Consider the following 20310-nt stretch of genomic DNA (forward strand, 5'->3'; position numbering starts at 1 on the left):
TGCGGAGTAACAAGATATGGCTGCATATGGTATTTCAAGTATTGACACTCATCACAGCACAGATATTGACTCATTAATTAGTGGCCTATTTATTAATCCTTTTTATACTAAAATAATGCGAAAACGTGTTTTCACACTCTTGTCAGATTATTATAGTATAGTATCGTTTAAATGTAGCAAAGGGCTTTTAGATCAGTTTTCCTATAACTACACAAAGCCCTTAAATTTGCATTATTTTAGCAAGCAGATCACATTTCCCATACTTGCAATGGGAAATGCGATTTGTTTCAGATTTACTAAAAGAATTGAAAAAAAATACCAGGATGTAGCCCTGCGATAATAATTCTATCTGGAGATGGCATTAAATAGGCTGCCCCCCTTCCCATTTCACCTACTGCAGCTCAGCCTTCAGCAGAGCCCAGAGTCGGCTTCTGTGATCAGCCTGTGTTTCTGATAGACCACAAGCTGATCACAGTTAAAAAAAAAAGTTAGGGTTAAAAAGAAAAAAAAAATACACTTACCTGCACCCAGGGACCTGTGATTGGTGATTGGTGTGTGGTGAGCTACTCTGTGACCTGGTAAACTGATCGCTGGGCCCTTCTGTAACCCCAGTCATCTGATCTGTCCTGTGTACTGAAATGCAGTAAAGTGTTGGCTGGGATCTAAGTTTACTGCACAGATCAAATGACCGGGGTCAAAGAGCAGGAGCACAGAGATCAGCTAACCAGGTCACTGAAAAGCTCACCGAATAACCAAACACCTGAAAGGAGGTAAGCATGCATAAGCTGAGTGGGGAGAAGGAGTAGGGGGAGCAGGAGGCGCAGGCACAGTCCCATTTGCTGCAGGGGTCCGGAATTGTGTTCTCCTTTTATGCAACTCAAAATAAGCCCCAAAGTATAAATTTGCACCTGAACAAACCATGCCGCAATACAAAGGACTTTATCTGTTTTTTTTATACATGCAGAGAAAATGCTGCCATGTTTTGCATGTTAGATACAAATACCGACCTGGGGTGAGTGTCTCTTCCAACACTAAATATGTTTACATATTTAAAATTTGCCATCTCAACCATTACATCATGGTTTTGATTTATTTAAATAAGGGGCCCATTGTATTTATGCTGTAGCGGAGGTCATCAGTCATCAAGCTAATAAGTTTCTACATCTCTAGTACGTCTAACAGAGACTCTAAGGGGTATATTTACTAAAGTGCAGGTTTTTAGAAGAGGAGATGTTGCCCATAGCAACCTATTAGATTCTAGCTACACTTCTAGAGGGTGCTTATCTTCTAGAGGGTACTAGATGAATGATAAGTAGAATCTGATTGGTTGCTATGGGCAACAACACTTCTATAAACCCGCACTTTAGTAAATCTACCCCTAATTGTTGAGGACAAACAAAAATCACTAACAGACAATAAATCTAGAGGAGGACTCCAAATGTTTGATTATGGTGAAAAACAACTTGCGGCAATTCACCTGATACTGTAGTGATATATTACTATAAAAAAAAATGATTGAGCCTCAAAATGATGCTTATTTGAACGGTGTATCTAATAGCAGCATCTAGCTAACAGCACAGTTTTAGGGGTTTTTTTAACAAACATTTTCTGTGAACGCCTAGTGATTAACCATTTGTTCAATACGTTAAATTACCGTGAAATCCAATTCCATTCTATGCTTATGTAGTCTAGTAAACTGTGCTAATACTTCACCCACAGCAGGTGGGCTTTTATTTTGTATGTGAAGAAAGGTCAGACCATTAACATTGCTCTGCACCATAGTGCTACACAGAGATTTTAGAAGTGGTAGTGACTGCTAGAATGCAGCATTTGCTGCTAGAAAGTCACTCCCCTCATGTCCCATATATTCCGTGCCAGTGATTCACTGCCTCCGAGCGCTGCCACTTGCTACTATGTCTCATCCCCACATGGAGCTACAGGTGACCCTGATAGTGACAGATCTCTACAGGACATATAAAATGAAAGAATGACAGATCTTACGTAAAAAATAAAAACAACCCATATGCCCCCAGACTATTAAGTACCCATACTGCTTGCTCCATAGATCTGTGCTCTACCCACTGTATTGGGTAGAAATCAGAAAGGTTGCTGGAGACAGCACTAGGATCGGTCACATTGCTAGAAATTATAGCTGAACTGGGAGAGTGCTGCTGCCATCTAACCAAACCAAGAACCAGCTATCAATTCTACGAGTGTGTATGATTATGACACATTGCTTCCCTGCAGGTTCCCCTGTCTTCTTATAGCTGCAAAATACAGGGGAGTTTGTGCACAGCTATTTTATAGACACAGCAAGTGTTCCAGGAGAGGGACTGAGGCTGAGCAAAAGATCAGGAGAAGGGGTTGGTTGTATAAAACTACTCTAGCTACACCATTGAATCTGTACACTGGAAACCAGCATGTCTATGGCTTGTTAGATTCTATGAAGCCTTATGTTAGTAGGGAATTAGATTCTATGAAGTCTTACTTTAATAGGGAATTAGATTCTATGAAGCCTTACTTTAGTAGGGAACATTACTTTTTAAGAGGCTTTGACAGTATTGTGTAACAGTACTGTGTAAAATTTTAATTAATTGAATACAATATTAGTCCCAGTACCCCCAGCACCTTTCTTTGAGGACCCCTTACCATGCATTAGCCAACAAGCGTGAAGCACCACCTTCTACAAGTGGTTATACAGGTGAAGCTACTGTAGGCTTCTTGTCACCCAGAGCAAAGACTCTTTTAATGTGCAATTATAGGTGAAATCTTATTGTTTTAACCACTTGAGTGCAGACAAATGTAAAATATATCTCAATGTTCCACTAGGCTTTGCCAGTCCCTGAGTAGAATATACTGGCTGCTCCTTGTAAAGTGTACAAGCATTAGAGGACAGTTGCACAATAACTTATGCAATAAAAGTAGTTTGATTTTAAAAAAAGTGTAAGCCCATATTATGCTTTATAGATCGCTGTAACTCAAACCTGTAGGGAGGGAATGCACTGGTCACTGTCAGGCTCTGAGTCCTCATACAGTGTGCCCACCTCCTTCTTTCCAAGGATAGTGTATAGTGCGTATTGAACAGTGTGTATCAACATAAACTGAGCCAGCTAATTATAGTGAGAGGGTAAGGGGCACTCAAGTGAGCTGAGCGAGTGGCATAGGTGGTTCATCCTTCACCCTTCCGTCCCTATGATCACGGCTCCCCTGCTGATTTCCCCCACCCCATCTGTCACGTGCCCCTCCTTTGGGTTACAGCTGTGTCCTTTTACACTATGGTTTCAGTCACGCCAAATAGCCCCACTCTGTGCACCAGGGTCTCGGGTGCCATTTAAACCATTTTGCTAACAGGGAGGAGGTTGAAAAGGAGTATGATACACCTAGGGTTTCCATTTAAAAAGCATAATGGACTTTATGTAGAATTTTATACAAGGACGGGGGGGACGAGCACTTTCAAAGCTGTGCTGACACTTCTGTATATATTGGTTTTGACTGGGGCTCATAAAGACGTCATAGTGTCCTTCATATGACTGTACTCACTCTACTTTAACAATTCTGATTACGCATATAAAAATACTGATACTCCAACATTAATCAGTATATTTAAATGGACATTGATAAAGAATAGATCTCCATATTTGAAATGGATAGAATCACATTTAATGCCTACACGATTATTATTTAATTGTATTTTGTTTTTGTCTTATGAAAGATCTATTTCCACAAATACGGTCAGTGAGTGCCAATTACTGTATGATAGTATAGCAGTCAGAATACAGTCACACAGTGATGGGACCCAGAGGGCTGGAACAGATGTCAGAGAGAGTCTTCCTGGCAGTGCCCTTCTTACCCAGGCTGCACTTAAAAGCAAACATATGCTTACTGGTTCTTCATCAGCAGAAAATAAAAAGCTTACAGAATCTGACACAGTGTTATATTCTAGGTGATGGAAATATCTATCGTAAGCTAAATGGCTGGTCACAACTGGATTACATTTATTGGTTAATAATTAATTATGCCATCACCCCGTTAACACCCACTGAAGAAGTTATATTATCACTATAATACCAGAAGGTCATTATAAATTGCAATTAATTAATTTGATTTACATTACTGTGACCTTTAATATTAATAAATCACTTACTGTTTTTAAATACGCATCCCTCCCTGTCATTGTTTTATTATACTATCTCTATTTTTCAGTTCATGATTACAACTGCCATCATTTTGAAATAAAAAATAGGGACACTCACGTGAATTGATACAAAAAACCTTAATGTGCCCTAAGTTGGCGCTGGATATACAATAAAGAGTGGTGTAAAGAAACAAGAACGATACTTAATCTTTTAGGTAGTCTGAAATTCTCTTAATCGCCCCCAATCCTTTTATGTACAATTTCAGGCAAACACAGGAGACTCCATATAATGCATATGTGGAAAAAACATACAGAAAAAAACACTTCTTAATGGAAAAACAATTTTCACATGAATTGCAATAAGTATGGCGACTTATTCTTAATTTAGAACCCAAATATCATGGCTATTTTTCGTACCGAACTCACATGACAACCTGTGAGTTTATGAATATCTCGGTATCTTTATCCTTCCACTTTTTAAAACGACAGTGCTTCTAATTAGAGTATATAATGAACCCAACACAAAGGTGGTACTGCGTACCTAACTCACATATAGGATACGCTAGCAGTGTCCGTAGTAGTTTCTTTTGGGGTCCCCTTCACTGTACTTTTAGTTTCTCATCAACCATTCATATATCCTGCTGTATAATATGGCTGATGCATGCAGTGCAGCGAAAAGGTGTCAATCAAATGAACTCACAGCCCCATGCAAAGAAATAGGTCAATGAATGTAGAGTCATAAACACCTGTGGCTTTGGAATACAGCACAAAGACTACAGTCAGTGATTCATCATCCAGAGGCTCTCTCACTCAGTGCTCTATTGGAACTGCCTGGGAGGGGCGTGGATAAGAGGCCTGCTCTGCCTTTCTACAATATACTCATCTTCCTAAAAAAGTTCAGCTAATACTTTTGGAAACCCTTGTGTAAATTTCAGTCACCCGAACTGGTGGGCTTTGGATTGGGTGTGAGACAAGCTTGCAGGCTTGAATCCAATTTGGATGTAAGAGGGCAGGAAACTATTGTGTGATAGGGATATCCATCTCATGTGTAGTCAAAGCAGTTACTACAGTCATCATAGTTGAAATCTAGTACCCTTCACCAACAGAACAATGGTCCATTAGTTTCATTTTATTAATTTACAGTTCAAAGAGAAGGACGTGTCTTGTGCTGCTCAAGTGCATTTGAGCAATTACACATAATGATAATGGTCTACACCTGCACTGGTGCACAATACTTCTGAGCACTTCAAGGTCCATCTGCACAGCCAGTGTGGTCAGTAGTGGAGGTTATAAACGTGGAACTGAAATAGTCATGTGTTGCATAGGTAACAACATCATCAGGAAGCATTTGGCCTACTGGCACCATTATGAAGAGAAGTAAAGTAGGCATGCTGTAGTTTTTCAAAAAAAGAAAAAAAATGCATAGAAAAATGCATCTACTTGAACATCAGATTTACTACTAGTCATGATCATTGGTGAGTACTTATCCTATACTAGAAGCAAATTATACATCTCCAAACAAATGTATTTTGACTTAAATCCAGATCTGCTTACATAAGAAATCTCTGTTACAGCTCAGTTCCACACATTCACTTGTAAGGGTCGCTGTGATCAAACTTCATACTGTGTTACATTGTCTGAACTTACATGCACCCATCTCCTGAGCATGCACAGTATGAATTCACACGAGCTATGCTCCGCAAACAGGCATACGTTCAACTTAATGCTCAAATATGTTTCATGTGACTCCTTAACTAACAAGGATCAGCGATGCCTTTATTTAAAGTGATATTTACATTCACTTTTGAAAAAATAATGTAGCACTGTTTCATTTGCACCTACCAGTGATATAGTTGACTTAGGACCTTATTCAGAGCTGTATGCTAATGCTCCCGCAGCTGCGATTTTGTGGATGTGCTAAAATATGCTAATGCAATAGCGGCCAGGACTTGTATTGAAACACCCACCTTGCAGCTGTCCACAACTGCGTACACATACTCAGCATTGGAGGCAGATCATGCAAACATCGACTCATTCAGTGAGTGTATGGTCACTCAGAATGGTCGCTGTAACTGAGCTGCTGGAGCCATGTTTCCTGCTTATGGGATTGCAAATGCAGGATGTGACATGCCCCCAAGACGGTGGAGACACACCAGAGTTTTTAGCCGACACTCCCCGATGCCTCCCTCACATGCTCTCTCACTGTCAATCACACTAGCATAAAGACTCTCAGCATGTGACCAATGTAATGTACCTCGATGAATGCTTTGTGACTCAGACGCATACGCAGTGGCAAAAAATCGCTACATTTTCAAAACATTGCATTGAGTACAACTCTGAATCAGGCCCTTAGTTGTGTTGGACATGATGCGTGTGTACAGGTGTAATTTACAGAGTTGTTAGGCACACACCAACAGATGATTCCTTGTACTTAACCAGTGGTATTGGTTTATTGATATGTAGCAGGTACAGCTGTACTCACTGTTATATATACTGTACAATGGTGAGGGAGCAGAGCGGGGTTTCATACAGCTAACCAGCTAGTGAGTGTATGATACTTGCGGGTAATGGTGCAGGATGCTGGAACAATGTTTAATGTAGGTATAACACCGGGTCTCTCACCACCATATTGCTGCATTGTTGAAACAGTTGCTAAACAGAAAAAGTAGTACCAAGGTGGTCAACACTCTTGCAATTTTTGTAATCATGGACAGATAAGAAGCTCTATAGGATCCTCACATTGTCAGTGTTCTGTATTATTAAAACAGTCAGCTGCTCTTTGTGTTAGTAAGCAGGAATGGCCAAGAACATATTTCATGTCAGCTAAGTGTTCCTACATGGTTTCATTAGGAAATGTATATTTTATAGTTATCTGACGTGCAGGCTGACTCTGGCAAAATGCTTGAGAGGAAAGGCACAAGTGACGGGGGTAGGTATAAAGCATTAGCACTATGTTATATTTGTGCATGGTAATTTGCATTGAATCTTTGCAATAGTCTACATCTATTTAAACTTATTGACTGTTATTTCTCATGCTGTTTACATTATAGTTGTTCCCTTCTATGTTACATTGTAGATTTACAGTATAAAATTCAGTTTTTGACTTTACAGTTTTATTTACAGTTGTAAATTTTGTGCATTTTGCCAGATATTTCATAACAATAATAATATTAATAAAAATAATAATAAATTATTATTATTATTATTATTATTATTATTATTATTTTCAAAATGTACAAAGCCACTACCTTATGAAACTAACATATACAGATTTTGTTTTTATAATAAATGGTACAAAAAGTATACAAATATAATACATTGCTCCCTCTTTATACTATCCCCTCCCCCCCATTATAACGGCAACTTTATCAGTCAGTGTAGCAAAAATACATAAAAATCTATTAATTCTATTATATGCCACTTCTTTATATTTCTATCATGGCTGTATTGCTAATTTTGGCCTTATAAATATAAAATAAATGGCTTCACAAGGGCAAAGATACACTTCAAAGTGATGATCAGACTTGGCTGTCATATTTTTGGGAAGAGATGTACATTAAAAAAATAAATGCTATTGTAACCTATCGACCAAATACAATAAACTTAAAGCTGAACTAATAAATACCTACTTTCAATGATAAATAAGTAATCTATGACCATCTATACAGGGCACAGGAATTCTAGGTGACTTTTAATATTAAAAATGTCCTTTAGTTGGTACGTTTTTTCTAATACAAAAGTTATAGCAGTGTATCTATACACACATATAAATACTGCACAATGCACAGGTCTGCAAAGTTTCACACTGACACAACACATAGAATAGAGACGTACAGTACAATAAACACACACACACACACTGACATTTATCTACACTCAGCAGTGTAACAATTTTTTGGGTGGTCCCCACAACAAATGTTTGAAGAGGCACTCAAGGTTTTTAAAGTTCCTCCACTCCTCCATACTTACCTGAATGAGCCTAGTCTATCTCTGCACTTCACTTCTTTCTCACATAGGACGTGGGAGTTAATTCTTGGGGGTCTCATAACCAGTTTAAGTATATGCAATGCCTGGAGAAGCATTGGTGGCAGCCACACAGGCCATGACCACCAGGAGACCTTCTGTGCCCGGTCAGAACTGAATTAAGGTTTTGGGTGCTAATGGAAATTAAGGCAGGAGAGCCCCTATGGTCTAAAATTAAGACTCACGAGAGAGAGTGAGAGTGAGTGAGTGAGTGAGTGAGTGTGTATGAGAGAGAGAGAGAGAGAGAGAAATACTAGTAGGTGGTAAATGTTAAAGAGGCTGTCATACCAATTCCATCACAAAATAAATACTTATTTAACATGTATATAAATACAATTGTGCTAAAGTGCACTTGCAGTAGTGTTACTGTGCACACAATTGTAATCTGTCATGCATGTCTGTTTGACAGTAATAGACATGCAGGGTTCAAGGCCAAGCTAGTAGTATCTGGTCCGGTGGCTTGGCCCTGGGGATAGACAACCCGAGTGGCCCAGTGCGTGCCACCAGAATGGCCATGGACAGGTTACAGTGGGGGCTTGCCTAGTTCTCGAACGCACTCAACCCCTTTCCTGTCCATTTTCCATGGACAGTCACTAGAACTAACACTAGAACTAACACTGATCAAAAATCTCAATATAAAAACTAACTGTGTTACCCCACTGTAGACTCATGAGCTGAGTCAGTTCAGTCTGTGTCAGAGGACAGAGGCTGCATCAGTAGCAGCAGACAAGGACATTCCCCAGTATTATGTGATATCCCCACTCATACTCAGCCTGGTAAGTAACAGTAAGAGGGAACAGACAGTCAAAGAGGCAAAGCTACTGGTGGTGTACCGGATTCATCGCACTGGGGTGCCTACTGTTGTCAATGCTTGTTAAACCATTTTAAGGGCACCCAGTGAGATTATATGCCTGATCTACATGCCCTAAGGGTTGGACTGGTGCACCTTTAAAATCCCTGATGTGCTACACCATCTACCCATCTACCCTAGTCTGACATATAGGAGATACATTGTGATGTCAAGTAGCTAATGACATGCCAACTCTAACACTGTAGGGAAGACATGAAAAACCCAGCAGGGCATCCAGGCAGGAGGAGCTTGTCCAGTGTAGGGGAGCTGGAAGGAAATACAGACCACCCTTCTGTATTCTGCTTCTGAAAAGTAGTTGCTGCATCACACAAGCAACCTTGGACATATCATGAGTCTTAAGGTTAGTAATAGCATTAAAGATCATTGTATAAGAGAGATGTGACTTGTATAGAGCTCTTGACCCTGTCGCCTTGTGTTTAATCTGGTCACTAAAATAGTTAGTGTCCTTTTAATGGACATTACAGTACACTCTCTATAATCCTTGCAGATTTGAGGCAAATACGGCATAATGATCTCAATTTAACTGGGGGGGGGATATAATTAACTCTGAAATTATTGCTTACCTGCATTCCTAGGTATAAGTATGGCATGGTGGCTTCAGATAAAATCCATTACTTTAGGAATACTATTAGCTGCATCTAAACAAATGGTGATCGTACATATTTTAAAAAAAAATATCAGATTATTGATATGAACCCAGTATATAGAGGATGCCCATAGCCCCATCAACGCCCCTCTCTAATGCTTATCTGTGATGGAGCTGCTCTTCTCTCCTGGTCTGTCCTGTCTTTGTCACAGCAGTGAGAGCATCTCCTAATGAACATATCCATCTCGGGACAAGCGATTGCTGATTATTATATAAATGTAAGGAGGCAAAAAAGCTAATTAAGTTGTTAAGATTGTAAACTTGAAAGCAGTGCTATATGTCCTCATTGTCTATTTGTTAATGATCTGTCAATTTTGTTTATTACTCACAAAAGTACTGCAGAGAAACCTTCAAGTAAAGGTTAAATCAAGATGTAATTTTTGGTTCAGTTGATTAAACTACCTAATTTTTGCATCACCTCCTTCTGAAACATATGAATTTATTAACTGATGAGTAATTATTTTGGTGGAGCTTTAGAAAACCTCAAATTTACTTGTTGCAATCTGCTATCAGGACCATGGACAGCGGCGAGTCTCTCTGTACAATGCCAAGAACAGGGTGTTGTAGGTTGTGGTTTAAAACTCTAGTATGTTGATCAGCAGAAAATGTTTTTTGCCATTGAGGTATTACCCCTTTTACACCGACTTGGTATATTAGAGTATAATCTACTGTATAGATGCAAGCTCATATCCACAAAAGAAAATGCAGTTTGTGAGTATCTGATATAAAGGTCACTAAGCTAAAACACATGAACAACAAACAATAGTTAAAGATGCCCTAATCCTGAAGTGCATGTAAAGTAAAAATGTGTGTACATTGATTCAACTTCTATAATTAAAACGGTGCTGCGTTCGCAACCACAACCCCTTAGGATTGCATGGTGCAAACGCAGCACGCAGCATGGCGTACCGTGGTGCACGCAGCCGAGGCTAATCACATGGCGCATGCAGCCGCGGCTAATTACATGGCACGATGTATGCAGACGTTTGCAATGTGTGCGGCAAGGATGCAAGAGGACACATCTGTACTAAGGGGTCTATTCACTAAGCCTTGGAGAGAGATAACGTGGAGAGAGATAAAGTACCAACCAATGAGCTCCTAACTGCCATTTTTCAAACACAGCCTGTAAAGTGACAGTTTGGAGCTAATTGGTTGGTACTTTATCTCTCTCCACTTTATCTCTCTCCAGGGCTTCGTACTTAGGGCCTGATTCAGGGATGGACGCTAATGCGATCGCAGCTGCAATTTCGTACGCAACGCAGCTGCAAAAATATGCTAATGGTTGCAAAGTTTACCTGAACTTAGAAACGCCCACCGCTTCCTTCTCATGTGCGTACGGCATCACCAACCTGCGTAAATATCAGTAACATCGACGCACATCGAACGCCCATCTTGCCCTTGTGGCAAGTCTGACAAGAACAGACTCGGTAGCTCTCCTGACATACAGAGGGCTCTCATGCTGTGTAGGAGATCACAGGGGCTAATTTATGCACACCCATGTAACGGCATTTAAATGGTCAGATACACCTACATTTTGTTGACCACCCTCCTGTTACCTCTGCCATATGCTGACTACCTGTCACTCGCTTAGCGATGGATTCCTCTGTGTATCCATAATCGCAATGCGATCGCTGTGCATGTGCGGTGCGGCTTATACACATGCGCGAGGGCAAACAGTCACTCGATATGCGTCCGTAATCGCCTTTGTGTCCATCTCTGTATCAGGCCCTTAGACCCCTAAGTTGTTGTACAGGACTTCATGGCAGCCTATATCACATTGAATCGCATATAACAACTTTGCCTAAAGCAACACAGAAGTTTGGGTGAGAATAAACAAAACACATTGGATCAAAAAGCCCGAGCATGGGGATGGGGGTCCCTTCTTTCCAACTCAGCAGCAAGGATCAGCAGTGGTCTATAATGTTAATTGAGGTGTGAGCTACTTTAGATAAATGAAACCTCCTGAAGAGCTACTAATATTGTAGAAAAGACAATATCTGGCTAATAACCGAACAATGGAAGGTAATTTAATGAAAATGAAAAAAAAAATGTTTCATAGAAAATAAAAATGCATTTAATTATTACAGTGATATTGTTGTAGTTTGTAAATAAAATTTAAGCACAGGCACATTTCACTGTTAATTACCGTCTCCAATGAGGTACGTGCAGTAGAGCAGCAAAAGATATAGGCAGGGCTGCTGTGTGATTTTCCGGCAGAGCTGTGCGGGAGTCACTCACTCCGCCATAGCATAGATCCGTGGATGGAACCATGGTGAAGCATATCAGGTGATTGCTGTAGAGGCTGCGGAAATCACCTAACATGCTTCCCTGTGGCTCCACCCATGGCGTCGATGCCACGGGGGAGCACACGTCAGAGGTCTCTTCCTTCTAGTTGACTTGGCAGAACTGCAGCTAGGTGAGCTACCTAAGACTGCGAGCTACAGGTTGGAGACCACTGAGCTAACTGTAAGCTTGGGTTCTTCTCTAAAGATAGAACCTATGATCATCTCAGCAGACCCAAGAAAACACAAACTACTTTATACAGAAAATGTTTGGACACAGTACAGAGAAAAATGTGAACACTGCATGTAGGTGCATTGAAATATTATTTAATAATCTTTGGAAACATAATCACTGTTAAACCTATGGGAGATTCTGCCCTTATAACTAGGCAAAGTGGACCACAGATTAAAATACTTTAACAACCTATGATATTTCTATCATATTGGACTATACCTTTTTTTGTCATAATGATTTACTTTAAACAGGTACAATTGATGTGATTTTCTACACATTATTTTAAGTATATTTCATTATAATAATTAAAGTATTACTGTGTTAAGTATAGAACAGTAACACAAATGCCATTTTAAGGGTTAGATTTATCACAATCTACATTTTTAATGCAGATATGATAAATAATTTTCACCTAAATTCGCAATGTGAAGATGTAAATATTCATGCAAATTTACCATGTGTCTCTTGCCGTGAGACAGGCTCCTTTAAGAACCTGTCCCAGCCAAGACTAGCAAAGTTACTCTTCTTCGTGGTTTGGATAATCCGACACTGGTAGTGTAGCTCTTATCAGTGCTGCCAAGACATGGAGCCCGGATACTGGGGGAGTATGGCCACTGGAGCATGTGTGGAGGGGAGAACTTTCCTATGGTGTATACCTCCATGCATGGCGGGAGCGGGGGGGCGTGATTACTGCTTCATGGGGAATGTGGTTATGTTTCCCTTGCATCCTGGACACTTACAGAGACCTGGGCGTGGATAATTTGTACCATCTCCCTCACCCCTCCGGTCTTCAGTGTGCTGGCTATTTGCATTAGATATTAGAAACTGGGATATATGACACAGTAATATGGTCAAAGCTTGTTCAGAGGACTGCAAATGCCTAGCCCCAAGAAGAGAAGAGACTTGCTTAGCATGTACATATTAGACACGCTCTATTAGAGTGTGTAGTATCTTACCAAGCAAAATAAAGAGAGGGTAGACATTGCGGCTTAATATTTAAAAAAAAAACGTCGGGTCATTTATGGCCATTTCAGAAAAACAGTCTAGAAATGCGGTTTTAACCTTTAAAATTTAATTTATTCCTTAGTCAAAGCAGTTTTCTACAACTGAATAATGCTTTGTTAAAATAACTGTGTCCTGTTTAACAACCCTGAACTCTTACATTTATCATGTGAGTTAGCAAGACAAGGTAACTGTTAAACAGAAGTTTGTACAATGGCTGCAGGTTTTAAAATTACCACAAGACAATGGTGATGCTCTAATAAACAAATAAATAATATTCTATGTAGTTCCCGAAATGGCAGAAAACATTCTCAAGACACCACCTATATAATATTAATACTCTTTATAAAAATGGAATATGTCAGTACATATAAAAACATTTACACTTATAAATAATCACATTTAACCAATATAGAACGACCCAAATGCACTCCTGAGAATTGAACTATATAAAATATCTGCCTTTAATAGAAATGAATCACTGGATCTTTGATGCCTGGAGCAGTCTCTTGTCAAATTAATGACGTGGAAAATCCAATAATAAATATATATAGCTCTTTCTGTATGATATAAGTGCGCACACTGTTATACCAGTCTCTCACCACATCAATACCTAGTTGCAGAGTCCCATGAACAATCCGCTGAGTTTGGGAGGACACACCTCCTATGAAGCACACTCACGGTGGGCACTCCTGGTAAGTAGTGGGAGTCTGGTCGGTGTTTCACGTGTGCAGCTGATAACCAAGGGAGTTTCCAATGCAAAGTGAGCTGTTCTGAGTCACAGCGCTTGTATATATGTGCTGATGGAGCCAGGGCCGTAGAGAGCCTGGCTGAGCCCAGGTAAAGGAGGGGGCGTGACCTAATTGTGGGAGGTGTGGCCACACCCCCTTGAAAAAAAAATCACTTTTACATCGCCACATAGCGGCGCTGGGAAGGGGGGCGCTGTAAGCCCCCCAGCCCAGCGCTAAGCGCGGTGGGGGCGCGATCAGTGTGATCGCTCCCCCTCACTGCCATAGGAGACTGCTCCGGCTGCTGCAGCAGCTGCGAGCAGTCTCGCACTGCAGCCCAGCACAAGCTGTGTGCTGAGCTGCTGAGAGGGAGGAAGGGGGCCGGGCCCCTCTAGCAAGCCCGGGTCTGTTTAAACTGTACCCGCTCTCCCCCCTCTCGGCACCCATGGATGGAGCTTCCAGCTCCTGGCTTGAGACTCAGTCTATTAGGCTTCCACAGTACAAGGTCCCAGTTTCAGTAGCGTTGCAGCAAAGCTACTGTAATATATAATCACTGGCAGGTAAATCTCTGACCGGTTTCGCTCCAATATGGGAGCTTTATCAAAGAGTCCAGTGATTCATTTCTATTAGAGGCAGTATATTTTATTTATTTCAATTCTCAGGAGTGCATTTGAGTCTTTCTATATTGGTTAAATGTGATTATTTCTAAGTGTAAATGTGATTATATGTACTGACATATTCCATTTTATAAAGATTATTAATATTATATAGGTGGTGTCTTGAGAATTTTTTCTGACATTTCGAGAACTACATAGTATATTATTTATTTGTTTGTTAGCGCATCACCATTGTCTTGTTGTGTTATCTCTATATTAGTAGTTGGCAAACACAAGCCCATTGGGTGAATTTGCTGCTATTATTTATAATATTCTATTCACTGATTAGCACCCAGTCTTTTTGTTTCTATGTTTTAAAATTACTATTCTTCATGCAAGGTGAGACATTATGTGAACTTCAGGGGGTGAGCATGGCACAATTAAGGTGGTGTTCCTGCCCAGTTCAGAAGTTGTACACAACAGAGGCTGTTGGAGGGATGTTGGCACGATGTGCATGGAAAGGTAACATATTTCCTCCCATAAGCAGAGCAGTTCACATCTCTTTGCATTGTCAGCATATGCACCTTGTCTGCAGCAAGTCATTAAACAACAGATGTATCTACTCCAGGATGCGGTTAAGATACCACTGCCCAGAATGCCACATGTCGGAATCCCGACGCTGGAAGCTCAACCAGGGACTAAAGATAGGGATCTAAATCCCGACGCTTATCTTTATCCCCACACCGAAATCTCGACACCCGGCATCCCGAACAAAGGTAAGCTGAGGATTTCTCGCTGTTAGCCCCTTTAGGTTTAACCACCCCGGGGGAACTTAGGGTTAGACACCCCCCCGAGGAGAGTTAGGCTAGGGGAAGGGGGGGTTAGGGTTAGGCACCACTGGGGGGAGGTTAGAATTAGGCACCCCCTGAGAGGATTAGGTTTAGGGTGCGGGAAGTGGGCGTTAGGGTTAGGCACCACTGGGGAGAGGTTAGGGTTAGGCAATCCTTGGGGAGGTTAGGGTTAGGCACTACTAAGGGAGGGTTAGGGGGGAGAGGGGATGGTTAGGGTACTTACCAACCCTAGTCAGGATCTTCAATGTTCGGGCTTCCGGCATCAGTATTTTGTCCACTGGGAATAGATCCGGCAGCATGCCATACCGATTCCATCTACACCTGCCCTGTAGCAGGTACGACAGATACACTCCTAAAAGGTATATATGCGTGTTTCTTCAGGTCTGTATGAGCCACATTTGCATTATCATGCCCTTCCTGTACATAAAGCCAGCTCCTCCCCCACATTGTTCTTCTTTTATAGAAACAGGGAAGTGTAAGTGCCAGTATCATGCTAGTTTGAATAGGTGAATATATGTGCATATGCCCACTTATTGGGTTGGGTATGGGATGACGGCAGTCGGGATCCCGGTGGTCAGAATCCAGATGCCGGGATCCCGACAGGGTTAACATACCAACACTCGTTGGTCGGTATGTTTACTCTCCCTCTCTCCCTACCCGAACTCTAACCCTCCCGCTTTGGTGCCTAACCCTAACCTCCCTCCCCAGTTCCTGAACCTAACCTCCCTCTCCCCACACTCTGAACATAACCCTCCCCCCTTAGTGTCTAACCCTAACCCTCCCCCTAGTGACTAACCCTGACCCCTAAACCTAACCCAAACCCACCCCCCCAACTCCACCACTTACCTTCTGACTGGCATCAGGATTCCGGCACTGGTAATGTAAGCATCGGCATCCCAACCACCGGGATGCCAAACACATCCCCTACTGATCATGTTTAAAGTGCTTTCATGAAGCTACCCCTTGGAAACTGGCATATGTCCCTCTCTATATCAGCCCCAGAGCCAATCTAGCGCTCCAAATGTCCTGACATTCAGGAGGATATCATTTGTGCAATCTAGTCACAATTCATGCATATCAGGCATATATTTATTTGCAATGAAGAGCATTGCATATTTTCATTTTTGCTGTAATTGTATTGTTAACTTTTGGCACCAAGCTTCTCAATCTATAATGCCTTAGTAAATCGTGATGTGCTAAATATATTGCTTTAACAGCAGGTTTATTTAATTGTTGAAATTAATTTAATACATTAATTTGCAGGACATAGTGCTAAGGTAAGATATTGGCTTTTTATTCTTAACGATCCCATTGGAAAATATTCAAGTTGGCAGGTTTGATAACTGTAAAGTTATAAAGAACATTGAAATTGTATATGCAACAGTATCCACTACAATAGTGTTTCCAAAATATTTTTCAAAAACGTAATAAAGTAAGAAATTTTAGCATCATCATACACATATAACAGGAAGGAACATATAAAAACATAAACATATTTTAGCTGGAAACTGATTCTAATAACCAACAGAATTGTATATCATTCATCTAATGAAATCACCAAAAGGGGAGAAATGCGTCAAAACTATTGGGTGTGTTTCCAAGGACTGCCTTGGAAAACCTTTAAATTAGGATTCTCTTATAGTGCTGATAGAAAGAATCACCACAGAAAGCTAAGTAACATTGTTACTACATAACCGTTAATGACAGAATCAGTTTTATTTATTGGTACGGAGCAGCTGTATTCGAAAAGTGAACTAGCTGACATATAAACGCAGTGGATTTCTTTATTTCAACACATTTCATTACTATAATGTGAACTTTTAATTACCACATTGGAGCATTAATAATATCAAAACAAGGGTCACCGATCATAAACAAACATATTTGTTTAACCATTGGAGTAAACTGCTAATTAGCTGCACCATATGTTATAGCAGAGTCAAGTACTTCTTTGAATTATCTGTGGTGTTATATTCTCCTGTCGGATAGAGACTGTCATTGATAGGAGTTCCAAATTATCTCAGGGATATGACATACAATCCACCTGTTATGACTATATTTACATGTTGCATGTCCATGGATCTTTGTGATTTCAAATTATATTTACTATTAGAGGCAACTCCCTCCCAATAATTGTGTTCATATTTTTACATGTTTTATTTGCTATAAATAAAGGGTGACATTGTTAATGTATGGCATAAATTGTGTAGTATAACACCAAATGTAATACTTATTAAAAACAGCTTAATACTATTACAGTACACATAAATAAATGTTTTAAAACATGCAACTGACCACCAGCTGCAACAAATGTAGACTGTATTGGCAGATGCCTACAAGTTGGTAGGTGCATAGCCGATGTGAACAAGGAGGTTAGTTCACACATTGATTTCAAACCAGGGTAGGTTTTATTGAATTTAGCAAGATATAGGTGATAGAAGGTAAACAGCAGTCACTATATGATAAGGTAATAATCTCTCTTTGTACAGCCGTACAGCACTATGACACTCCAATAACAAAGTGACAAGCATGGGCACATGCAGACCCTTTTATAGAGCCAAATAAACAAGTCTTGCTCCTGCAGTCTAATTCTAGTGACTCAGACATGGAACAAGTCGTGCACTATAGACATGTGATGTAATTGTGGCTGATGATTCATACACAGTCAATAACAGTTACTGTAAGAGACAGCTTGTAGTGTTTAACCATTAAACTATATGTAAACAAACTGCAAGCCCACAATCATCTTCTCCGGGTGTGAGCTCTAAGTGATTGTGGTAGCACAGATTTCAACCTCTAACGCGTTTTGTCATAAAGATTTATTCAGAGTTGTTGCTTCATAAAAAACAAGGCACCTATTTACCTATGCAGTTCTACAAAAGTATAACATTTGGGCCCGTATACAATTTGGAGCAAAAAGCCGGAATTGGCGAAAAAGTTTCGCCGATGACGTCATTTCGCCAGGCGGAAAAATATCACCGTATTCAATTTGAAAGACTTTCCGCCTCAATACAATGTAATAGGTGAAAAAGTTTCACAAATAAATAGCAGGCGGAAAAAAGTGCAGAACTGGGGTTTTGGGGTGCAACGTTGCGGGAACCCCCCTGCAGCCTTCAGACAGTCCCCCAAAGGTAAACTGCGTCAAATTAAAAAAAAAAACACTTAAGAACACCCAAAAAAATCACTTTCATTTTGCGGGCAAAAAAAAAAATGATGGGGACAAAGTTAAAAACTAGCGAAGTAGACTCTAGGGGGGTCCCCAAGTATGCCCCATGTGTTTTTTTCATTGCAGGTGCTTGCGGAAGGTGTATTTTTCACGATTTTTTAAACTTAACTTTAGCAACTTTAAAATATGCTGGCCCCCATTTTTGAGTACCCTAAATTTACTGTGATAACTTATTTGCTGCAAAAAAACCTCCTGAATTGTATTCTTCAACACGTGTACAAAAACGCTATTTAGCAGCTATTGAGCCCGTTTAAAACCACCAAATACCTTCAGCAAGCCAAATCAGGGGGTACCATAGCTAACCCCCATGTCAGAGCATCTATTGGGGGTGTCAGGCTGATTTCCCCAAATTTGCCAGGACTTTTCGCTTGTTTCAGTTTCGCCGGGTCCTGTTTTCGCGTACCTTCAAATTGAATACGGGGATATGCGCGCGATACTTTTCCGCATGCAAAACAGACGAAGTAGGAGGAAAGTCCAGTAGTCGAAAAAGTATCGCGGGTGCGAATCAAATTGAATACGGCCTTTGGTTTTATACTACACAATTAATGGCCATGGGCCTTGTTTCTTGGATGCCTTTGGTGGAAGGGTCTTCCTGTAGCCCCCATCACTCCATTGCGGAATTGTGAAGAAAGCCATAAATGGAATACTTGTATTGGAGTCTAGAGAGTGATTTCTGAAAAAGAAACAGGACCAATAGACAGTACCAATCACATAAGCAATATGCCAAGATTTGTTTATTTGTGCCTAATGCTCACCTAGTATATGTTATTCAATTGAGGTTCAAACTTACTACACTATAAGCGACCTTTAGATGTTTGTATTTTTTCAACAGGTCTGGTGTGGCTGGGTCTTGTCCAAGTGGAGATACTTTGTTTTTTCTCTAAAATACTTTTTTGAGTATATTGCCAGTTGACTTTGATCTGTTATATTTTTATAAGCGCAGGGTAAGGGTTAGTAAATAATGAAATAAATGTATATTATTTTGGGACCACTATTGTAGTGGATAAGGTACTGCTTACTAAAGACAAACAGTTTTGTTTCATAGATCAGTTAGTTAATTTTTTGCAAACTTTAGTCTAAATCCACCAGAGATTTTTGCACTTTTGAAAAATATTGATGTAAAACAATATTTTCTGGCACTTACAGCTGCTGTTGTTAACTTTGTATTGATCTATGCTAATCCATCACAAATGCTGTATTGTTCTGCTGTGTCACCCCCCCATCGACTTTGTTTAATAGACAGAATATTTCATGTTTTTCATTGTATTCTGTTATATGCTATGCATGCTGACATTTTATTAAAGTAAAATCATTGCCTGCAAAGAGCAGAGTCGGACATTTTATAGTTTGAAAAGAACAGACATGAGAATACAATTTATCACCTCACTAGAAACCAGTGAGTGACATCACTGAGGCATGTACTGTAGGCTGCCATTTTGTGCACGTAGGCTGGAATTTCGTTGGCCAATCAAATACACATGAGCATGCATGTTATACATTCACTAGTAGCTACAGTAGTGACTTCATTGAGGCATGAGAATTGTGACCTCCACTATGGTAACAGTACCATACAAGTAAGCACACATGCAGTAATGCGGACCTGTATGGAACTTCAAAAGTATAACAAAAGCTGGCCACACAGGTGGAAACAATGATCATCTATTGCCTTGCATTCCATACCTGCCACACAATGGGAAAATTGGAACTATTTTGGT

At 40.3% G+C, this 20310-nt stretch overlaps 1 protein-coding gene across 2 annotated transcripts in view; it reads left to right on the forward strand.

The window, feature by feature from the left end:
• Positions 1 to 20310, forward strand: part of XIRP2 (xin actin binding repeat containing 2) — a 304492-nt gene that overhangs the window by 210436 nt on the left and 73746 nt on the right. For both annotated transcript variants that reach the window (XR_015878805.1, XR_015878806.1), the window contains exon 9: positions 9215 to 9369. The gene's annotated coding sequence lies outside the window, so the exon portion shown is untranslated. The remainder of the gene's footprint in view (positions 1 to 9214; positions 9370 to 20310) is intronic.

The sequence above is a fragment of the Taudactylus pleione genome, unplaced genomic scaffold (assembly GCF_031769625.1).
Source record: "Taudactylus pleione unplaced genomic scaffold, aTauple2 ptg000156l, whole genome shotgun sequence".
NCBI lineage: Eukaryota > Metazoa > Chordata > Amphibia > Anura > Myobatrachidae > Taudactylus > Taudactylus pleione.